The sequence below is a fragment of the Homalodisca vitripennis genome, chromosome X (genome assembly GCF_021130785.1).
Source record: "Homalodisca vitripennis isolate AUS2020 chromosome X, UT_GWSS_2.1, whole genome shotgun sequence".
NCBI lineage: Eukaryota > Metazoa > Arthropoda > Insecta > Hemiptera > Cicadellidae > Homalodisca > Homalodisca vitripennis.
In genome coordinates this window covers 129,447,386-129,465,050 of record NC_060215.1, presented here as the reverse complement: position 1 = coordinate 129,465,050, position 17,665 = coordinate 129,447,386, and the positions used below count along the sequence as shown (strand labels likewise).

Here is a 17,665-nt window from a genome sequence, read left to right as displayed (position 1 = left end):
TGACTTTGAAAATAATAAGGATAAAAATACACTGTTGTACATTTTTGTAAACTTATATAACATACAGGGTGTACATAAAGTCCTGCACGGGTATAATATTTTCTGAACGATAACAGATAAATAAACAAGATTTGGTACATCAATACTACACCTAAAAATATACTTTTTGAAGGAACTATCAGTTTTCTGTAATATCATGGGGACGTCCCGCAAGGAGTCAGAAGGAAATCTTAAATAGGAGCATAGGTCAATATGGACATCATTTTAAAGGGCTTATCTAGCAGAGTTTAATGCCGCAAACCGCACTCAAAAAGATTGATCCAGTACAAAATGGCGGCTGTTCAAAGATTTTACTTGGTTACATTTTATTAGTAGCCATAACCCCAGTAAAGCAAAACTGCAACCAAACAAATACTGCAGCTAACTACTACATTATGCTTGTCAGTTGTACAGAAGTGAATTATGACATTAGTTATCTCAAGGGTTACAAATTTGGTCCTAATATATTGATAACGGGGAAACCCTGATAACAGTAACAATTAGAAATCTCAGCGACCTATGACGATCGGAAACACTTCCTGTTTTCATAAAGTGTTGAACAGTTCTCCCTACAGTTGTTCTAGAAATTGGCTGCCTCTCGTGAAAGTAGTCATTAAATAAATGGCATGCTTCCTCGTGTGATCGTCTGTTATTTCCCCAACCAACCATCATAAGAAGTGTTATATGTTCACGTTCGTCAAGCGACATAGTGTAGTTGAAGAACTACAAGCAATACGACAAACTCTTTTGTACTAAAGCGCACTGATAAAATGGATGGACAGCACTACTAAAACAAGAAAACTAGAATAGCCTACTATGAATAGACTGGCTAATAGGAAAGTCCTAACTACGACCCAAAGATAATAGATTTCTAATTGATACTGTTATCAGGTTTTCCCCGTTATCAATATATTAGGACCAAATTTGTAACCCTTGAGATAACTAATGTCATAATTCACTTCTGTACAACTGACAAGCATAATGTAGTAAGTTAGCTGCAGTATTTGTTTGGTTGCAGTTTTGCTTTACTGGGGTTATGGCTACTAATAAAATGTAACCAAGTAAAATCTTTGAACAGCCGCCATTTTGTACTGGATCAATCTTTTTGAGTGCGGTTTGCGGCATTAAACTCTGCTAGATAAGCCCTTTAAAATGATGTCCATATTGACCTATGCTCCTATTTAAGATTTCCTTCTGACTCCTTGTGGGACGTCCCCATGATATAACAGAAAACTGATAGTTCCTTCAAAAAGTATATTTTTAGGTGTAGTATTGATGTACCAAATCTTGTTTATTTATCTGTTATCGTTCAGAAAATATTATACCCGTGCAGGACTTTATGTACACCCTGTATATTATTTTACTTTAAAGTTCAAAATTGTTGCATTTAAACTATTCCATTTGTACATTTTAACCTGTACTTGTACATTTTATCCATACCTGTACAGGTTAATTTTATTAAAAAGCTCCAGCTTTAATTAAATTCAAACAAAAAAATGTGAATAACACTTTTGCTATCCCTAATGCAGACACAACTTACAGAAGTTTTTTAAATATAAATAACTATTCTCCCCACTCAAACCAAACCGCTAAGAATTTGACAAGAACGTGTTGTTTAACAGAGAAGAAAGTTTATTCTTGAGTGAAAGGTGGACTAATAAAAGACAAACTACAAAAATTATTCACACCATCACAAAATAGATATCGTAGAAATTTTGTGTAGGTGTCAGATTACAGTATGTGCTAGGATTACCCAAGAAAATTGGAGATAATGCAGAAAAATAGCGTTAGATCCACCTTAATGTTGGAACAGAAGACACCCCCAGTCAATGGTAAAAGCCAAACCAAAAAATGGCAACTGGGACTCAGTAATGTATATACAGTATAATATGTTCTTTTAATAGTAAATACATGATAGGTGAGACAAAAAGACCATTGTTATGACATGAGACTTAAAAAACACAAACACAGTAAAAGAAATAGTTAGTGGAAAAGTAAAAAGAAACTCAATATAGAAAATATTATCTTACAAAGTGGGGTGAAGCTAATATTGTACAATTAGTGAAGAGAATTTTGTAACATAAACTAATTAGCATAACTAATGCTAATTAAATTAGTGAACCAACTGACTGCAACCTTTGGTTGAAGTCAAGCTAGTAGTAATAAATAAATAATCATTCGGCAATCCAACCAAAATATGATAAAAAGCAAAGATACATCATTCTAAAAATCGTTACTCACATTGAGCCTTTGAGATTTAGAAGAAGATATATAGTTAATCAGTAAGCCACAGGCGTCTTTCCATCCCTCCTTGGGTTTCAAGTAAATATTCATATAACTGACTGTACAGTTTGATGTTTAGTGTTTGTCACCATTTGTGTTATATGTTTACATCTTTACATGCTTAGTCTTATGTTTTAGGATTTAAGATGCCAATCCTTGAAATTGTGTGTAATGTTGTAACCAGACCGTACTCAGACCGGTTTATTCGACAATTATTTTACCGGGGCCCGGGTCAGGCCTTGCCACACGTCTATTTGAAGGGACCCACACGATTGTAGGACATGACGGGCCCAGCCGAATATCTTTCCATGGGCCTGCCAAAGCTGAATACGGCTCTGGTTGTAACGCATAACGATGTCAAATGTCACTTACCTCAAGTTACCTTTTCAATATTACTTATAACCAATTAATTTGTACAAAGAGCATTCACTTCAATTCTCCATGATGAAAAACGACAACCTTTCAACTATTAATGGTGATTAGTATGAAGACTTGCACTTCAGTACTCAATGTCAGTATAAAAGAACATTTGAATGATTCATGGTGGTGAGGTCATAGACCTGCATCTCGGCTCCTTTGTAACTATGATGCTATCAGTAATATACCTGCATGTCAGCTACTCAATGACGTGTAGTTCATTAGATTCATATGTGTCGGTACAGATCGAAAACAGTTGTATGTGCCTATCAGTTGTATTGGACAGGCAAGAGCCTATTCTCCATTGACGACCGGTTCCTCACTGTGCAGTCTGCGGAGACTGATCCCAACACCGTGACCGTTCCTCACTGTGCAGTCTGCGGAGACTGATAACTACTGCTGCGCCTCGCAGGGCTTAAATAACACAACCCATTAAGAGCGATTATCGCTCTGTACATATCATTGTCCAAAGTGCTAATGATCTGTAGATTGCTGTGTGAGCAGTGACAATTTGTTAATGGTAATGTTGTATATCTATTACTTATCTAACGTCTACTCTTCTCACGCTAACACTATTCCAGTTATTGATACACATTAAATGATACATACAATCATGGCCACATGTTCTTACATACTAACATGATTACAAAATAATGTTACTATACAACACTAATCTATTTTCGATGCATTAACTATGTTGTAATATCATCTTTCACAAGTAAATTTTTACTTTGGTTGAAATGAACACTTGTAAATTTAAAGATAAAGATACACAGATTCACATTATACCTTAAAACAATCCATAATTCCATTAAATTTGTCATTAGAAAATTTTAAATTTGGTTGTTCACATTTCTGATTCTGATTTGTTCACGTAATTGGTGGTCCAGGTGGTCCAGACTGAACTATCCACACAGTTCAATCTGGACCACCTCCTTAGTCCGTGAATTTTGAGTGCGAGCACGTATTACTTTTATAGTGTATAAATCTTTTTTTAAATACCCTTAGCCTAACTTGCAGAACTTAGCCCAAGAAACTTTAGGTACCTTAGCTGAAATTGGTTCCTTAACTGCAAACTAGCTTTAACAGAAACATTATAGATACTAATGCTTTACAAACTGCTTGCAAACAGTTTTTTCAAATCTACAGTAAATTAGTGTGTACATGCAAGTATTGTATAAAATTCAACTATCTTAGGAATATAGACAACAAAATTATAAAATTGAATTTGTTTAGAAAATCCAATGAACACGTTCTCCTCAAATGTGTATGTCAATTACGATATGGTCACGGCATGTAGATAATTTAAAATTTACAAAAGAATAGTGTAACATTGTGTTTAATCTAATCTGAATTAAATCCTCAAAATTAAGCACCAAATGATCAGCAAACATGGTTAGGTTATTATATCCTATGCATGCATGCAGATGAGGCATGCTGGAGGTTAAACATAACATTGTACAACATTTGTCCAAGTGCTGCTCTCTGAGGAACACTGTATTACTTGAACCAAATGTCATAGTAACTTCGCATCTCAGCACATTAATCTTTGTAACCTTGCTGACAGGGAATAGTTTGTCAAGATCAGTTTATCTTGATAAATGTAATAGAAAGGGAAGGTGTTTCTCTTTAGTCATGAATTTCCATTTTCTAACAATTTCATATTCCTTACAATTCCCTGGCTTGATAAAGATTCTAACCATGAATTGTGCTTCTCTCTTAATTTAGTTTGTCCTTTGGGTAATCACGTTCAGGTGCTGTAGGTCTTAGAAATCTAATGTTGAAGTGAATGCAATAGAGGGCAATAAGAAGGATTATTGTTAAGATTGTAGTCCAGGCTAACATGATGTACAAGATTAGCTCTGTGTTGTTTATTATGCTGTTGTCATCAAGTTGAGCTGGAAATGGTGTTGTCTTTGTAGATTGTGAACGAAGTAGGCGGGTGTTGATGAGCCTGTTTTCATCTAAAACTTCATGAAGATGTTGGAATTCTTGTCTTGTGTCAAGGGGTAATATTATTATAGATTGGAATAGTTGGATGGAATGGATAGATTGATTGAAGAGATGGGTAGGAGATGTGTTATCTGATAGTTGTCAGGGTTTTTGGAATCACATGGTATTACAGTGTTTACAAGAGTTATGTCTCCGTGATGTAGTGAACATTCGCAGGGTAGTATGATCTCTAGAGTTCCTGTATTGTTCTGTTTTGGGTATAGTGTTGGGTCTTCTAATTCTGGCAAACTACTTTCAGGTTTGTATGAATGTTTGTTGCGAGAAACTTGTTTGGTGAGACTTGGTTTACGAAAAGCCTTCTGTTCTTCGCTGGAGCAGGTGAATGTGCAGGTAGCTCAGAGAGTGGGTAGTTTTGTTGTGTTGAGAATGCTATGTACACATTTTAGGGACTGATTAATATTAACTGTCGCTCTTGGAATCAAACGAAGTGGTAGTGTATGTTGGTTACAACCCTTTTCATTAGGATAGATGGCTGTGGTGAAGTCTTGTGCGTGGATGACGATGGTTTTTTCGTGTGTAATGTAACATAGTTTATCTTGCCAATGGAGAGGTATGGGTATGTATTGAAGTACTTTGTATGTGAGGGTGGATTGTTTTAAGGGAACTTTAATTTTCATAAGGATGTACTGTTGTATGATACTGCAGGTAATGATTTTTCATTTTCATTTTTATTTATTGTTATTTGTCAATTTTACATTACTATAGACAACGTCAAGAAATAAAATGTGTAATACATTACACTATACAAAATATACATACTATACATTATGTTAATTTAAAAAACATAATAATATAATTAGTCTAAACATGATCAAGTGTAAGACTAAGGTAAAATCCACAGTGGTTAAAGGCCTGTACCATCCAGACACATTGAAGTGCTTATATAAAACATGAAAAGAATACTAGTAATAGATTCAGGTCAGCCCAAACAGAAAAATCCTATTGTAAGGTAAATTAATATTAGTCGTAAAAAATGCTTTAAGTAAATAAAAGGCCTTATAAGCCAACGTGACAATTTACATGCATATGGTTAAAGTTCGAAACTTCTGAACTCTTGTAGTAGTTTGTTACAACACTTAATTTGCAAATGTCTATTTTTTAGGGTATAGTATAATGATAATTTGTTGATTGGGATAGCTAAGGTTAGGTTTCTTGGTTGTGTGAGGATGGTTAAGTTTGCCAGGTCACTGGTGAGGTTACTTTTGGGTATTAGGAGTTCTGATAAGATATTAGCAAGACAACTTCTGCGAAATTCTCTCATATTATTGTGGTAATAGTTGTAATAAATATAGCTACATGTTTGTTGTGCTAAATGGTTTGTTTTTAAGAGTTGGATGTAAGATTCTTGGATATTAGTTATATCTGTTCTTCCATGATTTTCAATCTACTATGAGCCTTGTCCTCTAAGATTGGTACTTCGTCGCTGAAGTTCTTTATATTGTTTGTCGTAAGTAGAAGGTCTTGATGATCAGTGTCCACTGTGTCTATAAGTTCATTAGTGTGCCGTGTGATCTCCTTTTCGTTGTCTACCAAGTCATCTATTTGGTGTTCTGTTGCAATGTCACAACACCACTCGAAGAAATCTTCTAGGAATGTTAGGGACCTTCTGTTTTTCTCTGGTTGTTGGTTTTGGACGAAAGAAAGGTGTTCTGCTATCATCTGCGTGGTGTGGTTTGTTATATGGTAAGATTGTTTAGTCTCTTGCAATAGGTTCAGAGTTGTTGAGATTTTTAGGGCAGAAATTTAGAGAGGGTTCGTTTTTGGGTAAATTTTGCTGGGTTTTCAAAGGGATTTTGTATATAATAGGGATAGAACTGGTGTAAGGTAGTGTGTGAGGCATTGGGGTGAATTACGCTCCTGTGAAGATTTGTACAGGTATCATTGGTTGTTCTTCTGTGTTTGGGGTAGATGAGCTGGCGAGGGTGGTCACCAGTAACAGGAAGTGTTGTCTAGGCGCCATCTGTCTCGTGGGTGGTTGGGTAGAGTGCTGGTACTGTGAGTGTTGTTGGCTTCTGTCAGACTTCCAAAACTCAATATTTACATTTTATATATATTATATAAATATATATATATATATAAATATATATATATATTCTCTGAAGTAGTTTACAGCATAGGTTAATGCTAGCATTTCACACTCAGCATTGCTATAACGCATTTGGGTATTTGAATATTTTTTGACATGTAATAAATTGGGTACATTTAATTGTTTTCTTCATCCAATTGTACTAACGCTGCTCTTCATCCAATCGAACTGCTATCTACATAAATTTGTGTTTCTCTGTTATCCTTCTAGTGTGAAAGTAATGGTGGGTTTGTCAAAATTTGTTTTATTTTTATAAAGGCCTGTTCTTCACATTGGTTCGTCCATTTAAATTCTATATTTTTGTTTGAATCTTTTATTATTTCATTAACGGTTTGTGCTATCTTAGCATATTTTGGGATAAGTCTGCAGAAGAATTCTGAACATCCTAAAAATTGTTTCACTTGCCTAACAGATGTTAGTCTTTTAAATTCGGTGATGGCTTGTACTAATTGTTTTTGGGGTAAATGCCTTCTTCAGATACTTCACTTATCTGAAAGTCATTCTGAGTGTTTACGCTTTTGTAGATAAATTTGCTTTTTTTCGTATTTAGTTTCAAATTAACTTTTTCTAGTTCCTCTAATATAGTTTAATATTTGGTTTCCTTACAAATGAATCACCGTAACAAATTAGGTCATCCATGTTATATATCACTTTATTATAAATGTGAAAATTGTTTTTGGGGTAAAATGCCTTCTTCAGATACTTCACGTATCTGAAAGGCATTCTGAGTGTTTACGCTTTTGTAGATAAATTTTGCTCTTTTTCGTATTTAGTTTCAAATTAACTTTTTCTAGTTCCTGTAATATAGCTTAAGATTTTGATTCCTTAAAAATGATTTACCGTAACAAATTAGGTCATCCATGTCATCCTCGTATATCACTTTATTATAAATGTGATGGTTTAATATCGCATTCAAAGCTTTACTGAATAATGTGATTGAAGTAGAATGTTCCATCGGCAGTCTGCAGAACTGTAGAAGTCTATCGGGTGTTTTTATGGCTAGGATATGCCTATCTTCTTTCCTAATCTGCATCAAATATAATGCATTTTTTTGGTCTAGTTTTGTAAATGTGTGCGCTTTGTTCAAAGAGTTTAAAACCAGATTTAGTGATGGAAAGGGGTGTGCATCTGTTTTCAACTGTGCGATAACCTTCCTGAGATCCGCTACTATTCTGTCGTTTCCATCTTTGTTTTTCACTGAAAATACTGGGCTTGCATATTCTGTGTAATTATGACATTCCTCCTATATTTTGGCTTGTAATAATTCATTTAATATTTGATTTAATTGTTCCCTTTCTTCTTTTCTCTACCTATAGAGTGGTGAGTTTACAGGTTTTGTATTCGGTTTCAATTCAAGTATAACAGGAGATATGTTTTCAGGGGTTAGATCATTTACTTTTGTTATAAATATGTCTGTATTTTTTTAAATTTCAAGAACCTTTTTGTGTTCTATAGTTGGGTAATGTATGTGTCCAATCGTAGTGTGTGCTGGTATCCTTTTTGGGAAATTTGATGCGTTACAAATGTTTACAATTGTATCTGTACCATCTTCCCCTTCTGACAGATATGCATGGCATTTCTTTTTAATTCTTAGATGCCTGTCTGTTTCAAAGGTTGTATGAGGTTCTATACCTGTTAAAGTGCTAATCCTAATGTGCTGATGTGGTTCTATAATTATGTCCTGTGGGGTTGTAACATCTGTTATTTGCTGTACTTGTAATTCTTGTGTGTTGTTAAAATTCTTGATAGCTATGATAGCTAACTGCCACTGTTCATTCATAGGTATTACATGTTCAATCTGATATTAGGTAATTTTTATTGTTTTATTTTTATAGTTTAGTTCCAAACAGTTCTGGAATAGGAATGTATTTACTACCGATTGGGCTGTTTTGGTCAGGTGTCACGTGAACGTGTCTTCAAGGATTACATTACCAATTTATATGGCGATTTTTGTTGAACCCAAGACTATTAATGGTATGCCATTAGCCAATATCAACGAGGGTATGTTGTTAGTATCTAATTTAATGTCATCAACTAGGCCTGCTCTAATAATGTTTATGTTACACCCCTGTATCTATAATACAAGGTACTTGTATTTTGAGGTTTTGTAGTCAAAACTACATCTACTGTTAGAACAGGTATGTTCTGTGTAGTTTTATTTTCGCAATTAAATATGAGTTCATAGATATCCTCTAATAATAAGTTTTTATTTTTCCTGGGATTGTGTATCGTGTCCTGTGTTATTTCCTCTAAATGAGCACAATGTATTATATTCTATTCCTTCTGTAACTCTATGTGGTGTAAAATTTGTAAAATTTCTTCCTAATGGTTTTCTTCCACTCCTGTCTGTGTGCTTACTTCCCTTATTGTACTCAAATTTGGGTTATGTTTTACTTCCATTACTCTGTGTAATATCTGTGTTATATATGTTACGTGTTTGTGCACTAGGTTTTATGCTTCCTGTGGGTTGATGTGATGCTGGGTTTGTTCCATTTTGTTGTCCGTGTGAGGTTTGTTTTGCTAGGGGTTGAGATTGATTTGAAAATATATTTTGGTTTTGTCGTGTATCTTAGGCTTTTATAAACTAGGTTGTTTAATATTTTGGATCTTCTTTAAGGGTAAGAATTCTTGATTTTAGTCTTTTACTTTAAATACGGTTCCTGAAATTTTATATTCAGGAGTTAGTGGTGGTGGTAATTTGGGATGAGTTGGTTTAAATGTCCTTGACCTTATAAATATGTGAGTTTGGGTTTTACCTTTGTTAAGGTTTATGGTATTTTGTGGTTGGGAAGTTCTATAAGGGTTTGTGTGACCTCTCCCTATTTCCAGTTTTTTTGTTGATTCTGTTTACAGTGCTTATTGGATCTATAGCAGGATTCAATATTTTGGTTTGTTCTCTTACAATACCTGCAGAACAACTCTAGAGTATTGTTATTTTGGGGGGTAATTCGGTTAGTTTGGGGTTTAGGGGTTACTAGACGTAGTTTTAAACGAACGCTGTTCAGTGTCATTGTTGTCTTTGTGGCAAACTGTACAATATTTATTCCATGTAACAGTTTTTGTTTTCTCTTTTCACTAAAGGTCACGTGCATATTTGTAGGTGGCCTTTGAATTTGTTTAGGGTAGTTTGTTCTTTCCCTGTATCTACTGTGATGAGGACTAGGTGATCTGTCATATCTTGGTTTATATTTCAGGCTTTTGTGTTGGGCTGGAGATCTTTCATACCTGGGCTTGTAATTTGAAGTGTGGTTTGTAGTTAAGGTAGCTACTAAATTAGTTAGGGTTTTCATTTCCGTTTGTAAATTGTGTAGGATCTTTGGTTCGTATAAGTTTTGCTGCAACCCTATTATACCTTTCTTTGTTTTGTATTTTTTGTTAACACTAATTTTTCAGTAAATTTCAAGTTGTCCTCTAGAGCACTTAAGGTTTTTTTAAGTCCTATAACACGTTCACATATTTCTGGCCTTAGTCCCTGTATTATGAAATGTATAATTTGTTTGTCCTATATTGTAGGGTCATATCTTCGGCATGTAGTCAATATGTCTATAAAGTAGCTTAGAGTTGGCTCGTTTTCTCCCTGTATTTTATGTTCTAATATAATTTTTAGGCGTTGTGTTTGTGCTAATGGGGCGAAAGCCTCTGTAAAATGTTTTGCAAGTTGGTCCCATTGTATGGCTTCCTCTTGTTCTTTTTGCTTGTAATGTTTAAACCAAGTTAGTGCTGACCTGATAAATGTTCTGGAAATAAATTTACTTAAGCTGTCCATCTGTTAGAAGTAGCTGCTACTAGGAATTTGTTTAAAAAACCCTGTGGGTTTTCACTTTGGAGGCCTGTGTAAGTTCCAGCTGATACTAATGGTATATTTTCCCCTATGGTAGCTGTGTGTTAGTTCTATCAGATAGTGTGACTGGCTCGTAATGCTGATCTAAGGGTGGGGTTGTTTGTTTGTTGGTTTCCTCCTCAGGTTTGTGTCCTATAAGTTTGTTCTTTGCTCCATAAAATCCTTGATTGTAGCTATAACCTTGTAGTTTTCCCTGTCTTGTTCGCTAAGGTGAGTTTTTCATATGGTAAAATTTTTTAAGAGGGTTTTAATATTAGGATGACATGCTTACATGTGATAAGTTCTTGAGTGTAGCTAGGATAGGTCTAAGCTCCGTTACTGTGTCTGTGTCTCTCGATTGTATTCCATTTTTATTTAATATCTGTATATCATTTTTTAAAGTCCTGTAAGTGTAATGTATTAACTCTTCGCTTAGTTTGTTTTCCATGTATTACTACATTTCCCGCGTCATCTCTTCTGTTTCCCTGTTGTAACTCTAATTACTGCTTTGAAATGGGTTTTGAGTTATTTAGAATTTTAATTTAAGTTTAGGTAAATGATTGGTCACTGAAGTAGCCCATTAGATAGATAAATGGTTATGTTACTAATATTATTTAGTCCAATATTCTTATTTAAATATCCTGTTATATTTTATGGAAACATGTGAGGAATTGGAATGCCAATCAAAATTTTTGTGCCTCCACCATGTAAGGAGTGTGTTTGTGTGTGGTGAAATACTTTACTCGAAAAAGTGTCTTGTGTCAGTGTCCAGTAAATATGTAAGTTAAGAAATTTTGTATTTAATTATAAGAAAATAACATTAGGTAATGTCAGAGTTTTATCAATTTATATTAATACATTTCATTTCAATTTTCAAAATACTTTTATCTAAAAGCAATCAGTTTAAAGATCATGTGCAGGGATCAAATTGATAGTTTTTAATAAAAAAATAGGTTTATAATTTAATATTAGATATTTAAATTGTTCTTAGTTAGGACAAGAAATTTATTCCAGTTAATTACATAAAGATTTATATAATTATTTAAATATTGAAAGAGAAGCATCTCTCCTTGCATAATTTGTAAAAGGTAATTGTTTAAACATTTAAAGAGAAAGATCTCTCCTTGTATAGTTTGTAAAATGTAATTGTTTGAATATTTATAGAGAAAGATTTCCCCTTGCTTAATTTTGTAAATGGAATTTATCTGAAATATACCAAATTTAAATATAATATTTAAGTATAAAACTTGTCATTAGAATCAATGAAATCTTATTTGTTATTAGAAACAATTATTAAATTTTGTTTACGATTAATATTAAATTGCTATTTGTAAAAGTATACTTCTGATCTTAAATAATGTTTGAAATTATCACAAAGAAATTAGATTTCAAAAATAAATAGTTCATGTGAACTTGTTGAATTGCCAATCGAACCTACTAATAAATCCTCTCACCCAATATCCAAGCATTTATTGTTCATAGTCAAACTTTACGTGGTAAATTCATACCGGTCTTTAAAAGCAACTACAACCTTACATGGCGGTACCTTACAGTAGTTTTGACAAAACCATACTGTTTACTTGATTAAATAATATCTTCTGCATAAGTAGAATTAACTGACATATCAGTTTAAAAAGTATATTAACATTATAAGTTATAGAGATTGACATCACACCTGCCATTAAAAAAAATGGCTTTACCACTGTCTTTTTATTGAAAAGACTTCCCATTTAAAGAACAGAAATTATATTTTATAAATGATAACTTAATAATATGATTGAAATCTCCAACGATTTATTCTAAAATCCAGGTAAGGCTACTGAACACTTATTTCAGAGAAGCTTTCACACTGGTACCATTCATTTCCTTGCTGGAAACTGGATGCATAAACATAGGGTGGTGAACGTCAGGTTGTCGAACATAGGTAATAAACGGGATTGTGTCTGTTCTCTATCCAGTCTGACACCTGTGTCCACAAAGTAACCATTAAGTTCATTACAAACCACTTGCCCTAACCACGCACTGATTATCCATTGGTGTTCTAGTATAACTCTTAAAGCAAACATGTACAAAATTTGATTTGGCTTTCTAATTTTTCCATAAATGGAAGTTTGATTCTAAATTTAGGCGTAATTTTAAATTTTCATATCATTTTCTTTGCAACATTGTGTAAGGTAATGTTGCAACTATAGGTATGAACTGTAAATCTGACATTTAAATTAAAAACTGTAGTAGGCTTGTTCTAGATGCCAATATCTGTAGCTTTGTAAAGGGCTATTTTAAGTGTTTTCTACGCATATCTTGAATAGAAAGTATTTTATTTTGCTGATGTAAAACAAGCATTGAGTGATGCAGTTATTTCAGAGTAGAAAATAGGTGTTAAAAACTATACCATGTAGCTAATATAAAAATATGTAATTTTTTACAATCCATTCGTAGATTTAATAAAACATTCTTTCAACCTTTATGCAGTTATAAGTTTGGTTACCTTGTATTTCACTAGTTAATAACTGTAGAATTTCTCTAAAATTTCTATAATGATCGATTGAAATTGTACTGAGATTGAATATTCTTACATATTATTTGGAAAATGTGCATATGCTACATCCTTTCTCCTTACTATATTCAATTACATTTGAATCAGGTTTACAGAAATACTGACAATATACCACCTTACATCCATCCGAACCTCTTGTGAATGTGAACCTCCTACTGGTGGCCCCATAAGATGATGTCTTAATTTCAGTCCTATAAGAACAATATTAAACTGCAAAAACAGAGTGGGGCAGAGAATCGTACTTATCTTAAATGTACGCTGTGAAGATACTGCTGTTCAGAGTAGGGTTTGGGTAGACACATTCGGGAGAGCGGGTCGTGGGGTTGTTTATCTACTCAGTTTAGTTTCTTCATGGAGTGCACATAAGTGGAGAATGCGTTTGCTTTTGAAGTGTACTTTTCAAACGGGTACTCAATCATCGTCGTAGTAAATAATAGCAAACAATCGATAAATTAAATTTGAACTAATTGTAAAACAGAACAGTAATAAAAGGGACTACAACTAAATAATAAGAATATTTTTCTAAAATAGTAACGTTATCAACAAAACACTCAAAACTGCAGTAGTCAATGCATCAATGAGATCCCACGCAGAAACGCACTAGCAAGGAATGAACACTTAAAATGTAATATTTTTTATTTTGAAAAATGTATTAATGTTATAAAAATGGGTAAAAAGAAACCAATTGTATAGTTTTGTTTTAATATTTTTTTGTAGGATACAGTTTGATTAAGTGTCTTAAATGATTATAAACTTTTAATGATAGTACAGTATGACTGTTTTGTGTTTTACTTAGTCTGTGAAATTCTATTGTGTTGTTCTTGTTCCTAGTATTGTAATCGTATAGTGAATTTTGAAGTGTCAAAAGATGTGTGTTTTTAAGAATGTAGATGGTAAAGTCATATATATAATATAGAGATGTGTTATGGTTTGAATTTCTGTCTTTATAAAAATGGGTTTGCAGTGATCTAGTGGTTTGGAATTAGCTATGATTGTAAATACTTTTGTTGTATAATTAGAATGTCCTGTATCCTCCTACAGTTACCCCTATAATTAAACCATACCCTAAGACCGATTGAAAATACACAAAACATACAGATCTCAAATAATTTTCAGGTCACTAATGTTCTGCTCCATCACACATTCAACAAGTTGCCTGAGTCAAGCTAATTGATGAAGATTTTTTGGTTTGCAGGGCTATGAGAGCTCATCACTAGTGAATGCTTCTGCTGCTGCTTCACACGTCTAACATGTCTAAGTCAAAGTGATTGATGCATAGTTTTGGGTTTGCAGGCCACTGAGAGTTCGTCAGAATAGTTCCACCTTGTCACTAAAGCTCCGCTGCTCTACTCATCCAACATGTCCAAGTCATCGTCTGCATCTGTCATTCACTAACTCAAGCTAGTACAACTGCAACACTGCTGCTGTGGCTGAATCTGAACAGTAGAGGATTTATTTTCATTAATGTTTTCGTAACTTGATGTACAGTAAACTTTTGTCTTGTGGCAGATAAATATATGTTTCACCCTAATATGTTTTGTTTATTTATCCTTTTCTCCAAGAACCATATCTATCTTTATCAATTTGTTCATAGAAAAAACAAACAATTTGTTACTCACATATAAAAATCTTTATTTGTTGCTGAAAATTTTCTTCAAGTATTCACCTACTGTTAGTATACCTAGTTAATAAATCCCTTATGCCTTTGTACTAAAGTCTCTTATTACAAAATATGCTCTTATATACCTATCACTAGTTTTATTTGAATACTCACAGAGTACTAGTGCCTCATAATAAATCATAATAATTGCAAATAGCTATATATTTGGAGCATGTACAAAATTTATGTCTGTTTGGTTTACATTCCCATTTATATAATTGAGAGTATTAGGCAATTCCAAACCTTAGCTATTTTATTACGTGTTTTGTTTTAGTATAGTTGTGTTTAAAAATATTAGTGATTAAAAAAAGTAATTAACAATAAATCTGTGGCACGCATTGTGAATTTCAGTGTTTTTGAATAGTAAAACAAGAGCTCAGGATAGGTGTTGTATTAATTATGAAAGACTTACGGTGGATATTTTGCAGATTGATTTATTAGAAATGTTTCTTAGTGTTGATTTTAATTTAACATTTAATTTAATTGCAAGAAACTAATGTTGCTGGCTACAGATACAAAAAAAGAAGTGGTTCATAAACTATCTGTCAGGGTACACCCAGTATAATACAAACAACCACACTCAAAACTAAAAAACACAGTAGCTGAAACCACTTTCTCTTCCAAGGAATTCCTCAAGAGTCTGCCGAAGGTCTAGTTCTCTTTTCTTCTGTCAGTGACAGTGACACACATTCAAGATCACTATACATCATGTATAAAATGTATTCAGATGACACAACATCTCTGGAAACAAACCACATTACAGAAGGAGTTAGTGCAGCTTTGTGTAGAATTTCACTGAACAAGGCTTTGAATAATTGTAGAATATATAACTTGGATAGAAACCCATGTAGATTAACCGGAACAATGTCACTAGTACATATTAAAAGGATATTGACACGACATATGCTAACACGTAGCAAAGCCAGTCCCAGCATAGTCAGTACTGGATCCGAGGTTGATCGAGCTTTGATTGCATTAAACACAACACTTTGTCATGCCCCCATTCGAACTTCGTTTCTGTCTTTTTTAGTTTATTGAGAGGGGCTTAGTAAAATTAGGTATAAACCTTGAATAAAAGGCCACCATTCCTAAAAACTGTGTTAGTTGTTTTATGTTCTAGGAATTGGAAACTCATCTATGGATTTGGGCCGATCGGGGTGGACTGAAAACAATGCATTTTGTTTGCAGCCACTACCATCTTTTCAGGATTGATAGTAAGACCTGACTCTTAAAGTATATTCAAAACTGTCTTTAAATTAACCATATGTTGTTCTGAAAAAATACATAAATCATCAAAAAATGTGAAAAGGCATGTCTCCGAATATTTTGTCTAAGAGATTGCTCAGTACCATACTTCCTGATGCAAGGCCAAAGGGTAGAAATGCGAACTCATAAATAGCGCAAGGAACAACAAATGCTGTGTACTTTCTTGACTGTTCATCCAAGGGAATTTAATTGTAAGCCGAGTTCAAGTCTAAGACTGTGAAAAATCTTGAACGACCCAGTTATTGGAATGCTGACTCAATGGTTGGCATTGGAGTTGATTCAAGATCCAAAAAAAATAGTATTTATTTTTGTATAGTTTACCACCAATTTGGTCTTGCCATCCTTCTTGGGTACCAAAAACGCTGGAGAAGAGTAAGGAGATGTGGAAAGCTTAATGAATCCCTTTATTAATGATTCATCAACATGCTGTCGCAACTGTTTCATTTTCGGAGGTGCATATTGATAAGGACGTGACTTTACCACTTCTGTGGAATTTAACTTGATTGAGTGTGTTAAAACATTTGCCTTTCCTAACCTTTTTAAAATAGTGTCTGGATATTGCGATAATAAGGACTTGACCTGGTTTGATTGCGGAACTGTAACCACTAAAGATGCTCTGTCACCGATTAGGATATAAGGTTTCGTTACACTCGCAATAGACTGTGGCTTAGTTCATGCTTTTGGTTTATTCTTGTTATTGTGGATGTACCATACTAATGGAGGATTTACACCCCACCTTTATTATAATGGTGACTCAGCACTCTTCTTTTATACCAGTAAAGATTATTCTTAGAAGACAGTGCAGAAAGCAGAAATTATTATTATTGCAGTCAAACTAAGGACCAAGTATTAGAAGGGAGGGTTGAGGGTTGATAATAAGGAGGCATTCTGTTCTCGGATTTGTTTCCCCTAACATAACTTATTTCAGGGTAAGATGAGAGTCGCATCACAGTGCACCTGCTCACTTGAATTGTAGTGGTTTGTGTTAAGTACCTTAACACATGTGGATCTTGAGAAGCACTTGAAACAAGTATTCTTTTATGGTTAATTGAGATGCTAGCGGCCAGACAAATATATTTACACTAAACTAATCTTGGCTAACTAGACTACAAAATTATAAGACATTATTGAAAACCCGTGAGAGAAGAGACTGTGAGGAGATGGCTTCGTATTGAATACGCATATATTCCATTTTCGTATTAATATCAGGTTCTAAAAGACTTCCAGTTTATATGAAAAACTGTCATTTCCACTGTTGCCTTAATTTGAACAGGATTACTGTTACATTCAACTGTTATTCTTAACAACAGGATTGATCAACTAAAACAAATTGTAGATAAAGAAAATATCAATTTTTCAAGTGAAATAAATAACTTCAAGTCCTTGGAAACTGCCCTAAAACTACAAATAACACAATTTGAACAACTGAATAATCCTAACAAAAATTTTAATAAAAAAAACTATAACCTAGGCCTACATGAAAATTGTGTAAATTTTAATTTATACAATACACTCTTGGCAAAT

General features: G+C 33.6%; 1 protein-coding gene across 1 annotated transcript in view; it reads left to right on the top strand.

Annotated features, from left to right (window-relative positions):
- Window positions 1-14,746, top strand: part of LOC124369862 (corticotropin-releasing factor-binding protein) — a 157,506-nt gene extending 142,760 nt beyond the window's left edge. The window contains exon 8 of the mRNA XM_046827991.1: window positions 14,509-14,746. The gene's annotated coding sequence lies outside the window, so the exon portion shown is untranslated. The remainder of the gene's footprint in view (window positions 1-14,508) is intronic.
- Window positions 14,747-17,665: the final 2,919 nt, after the last annotated feature.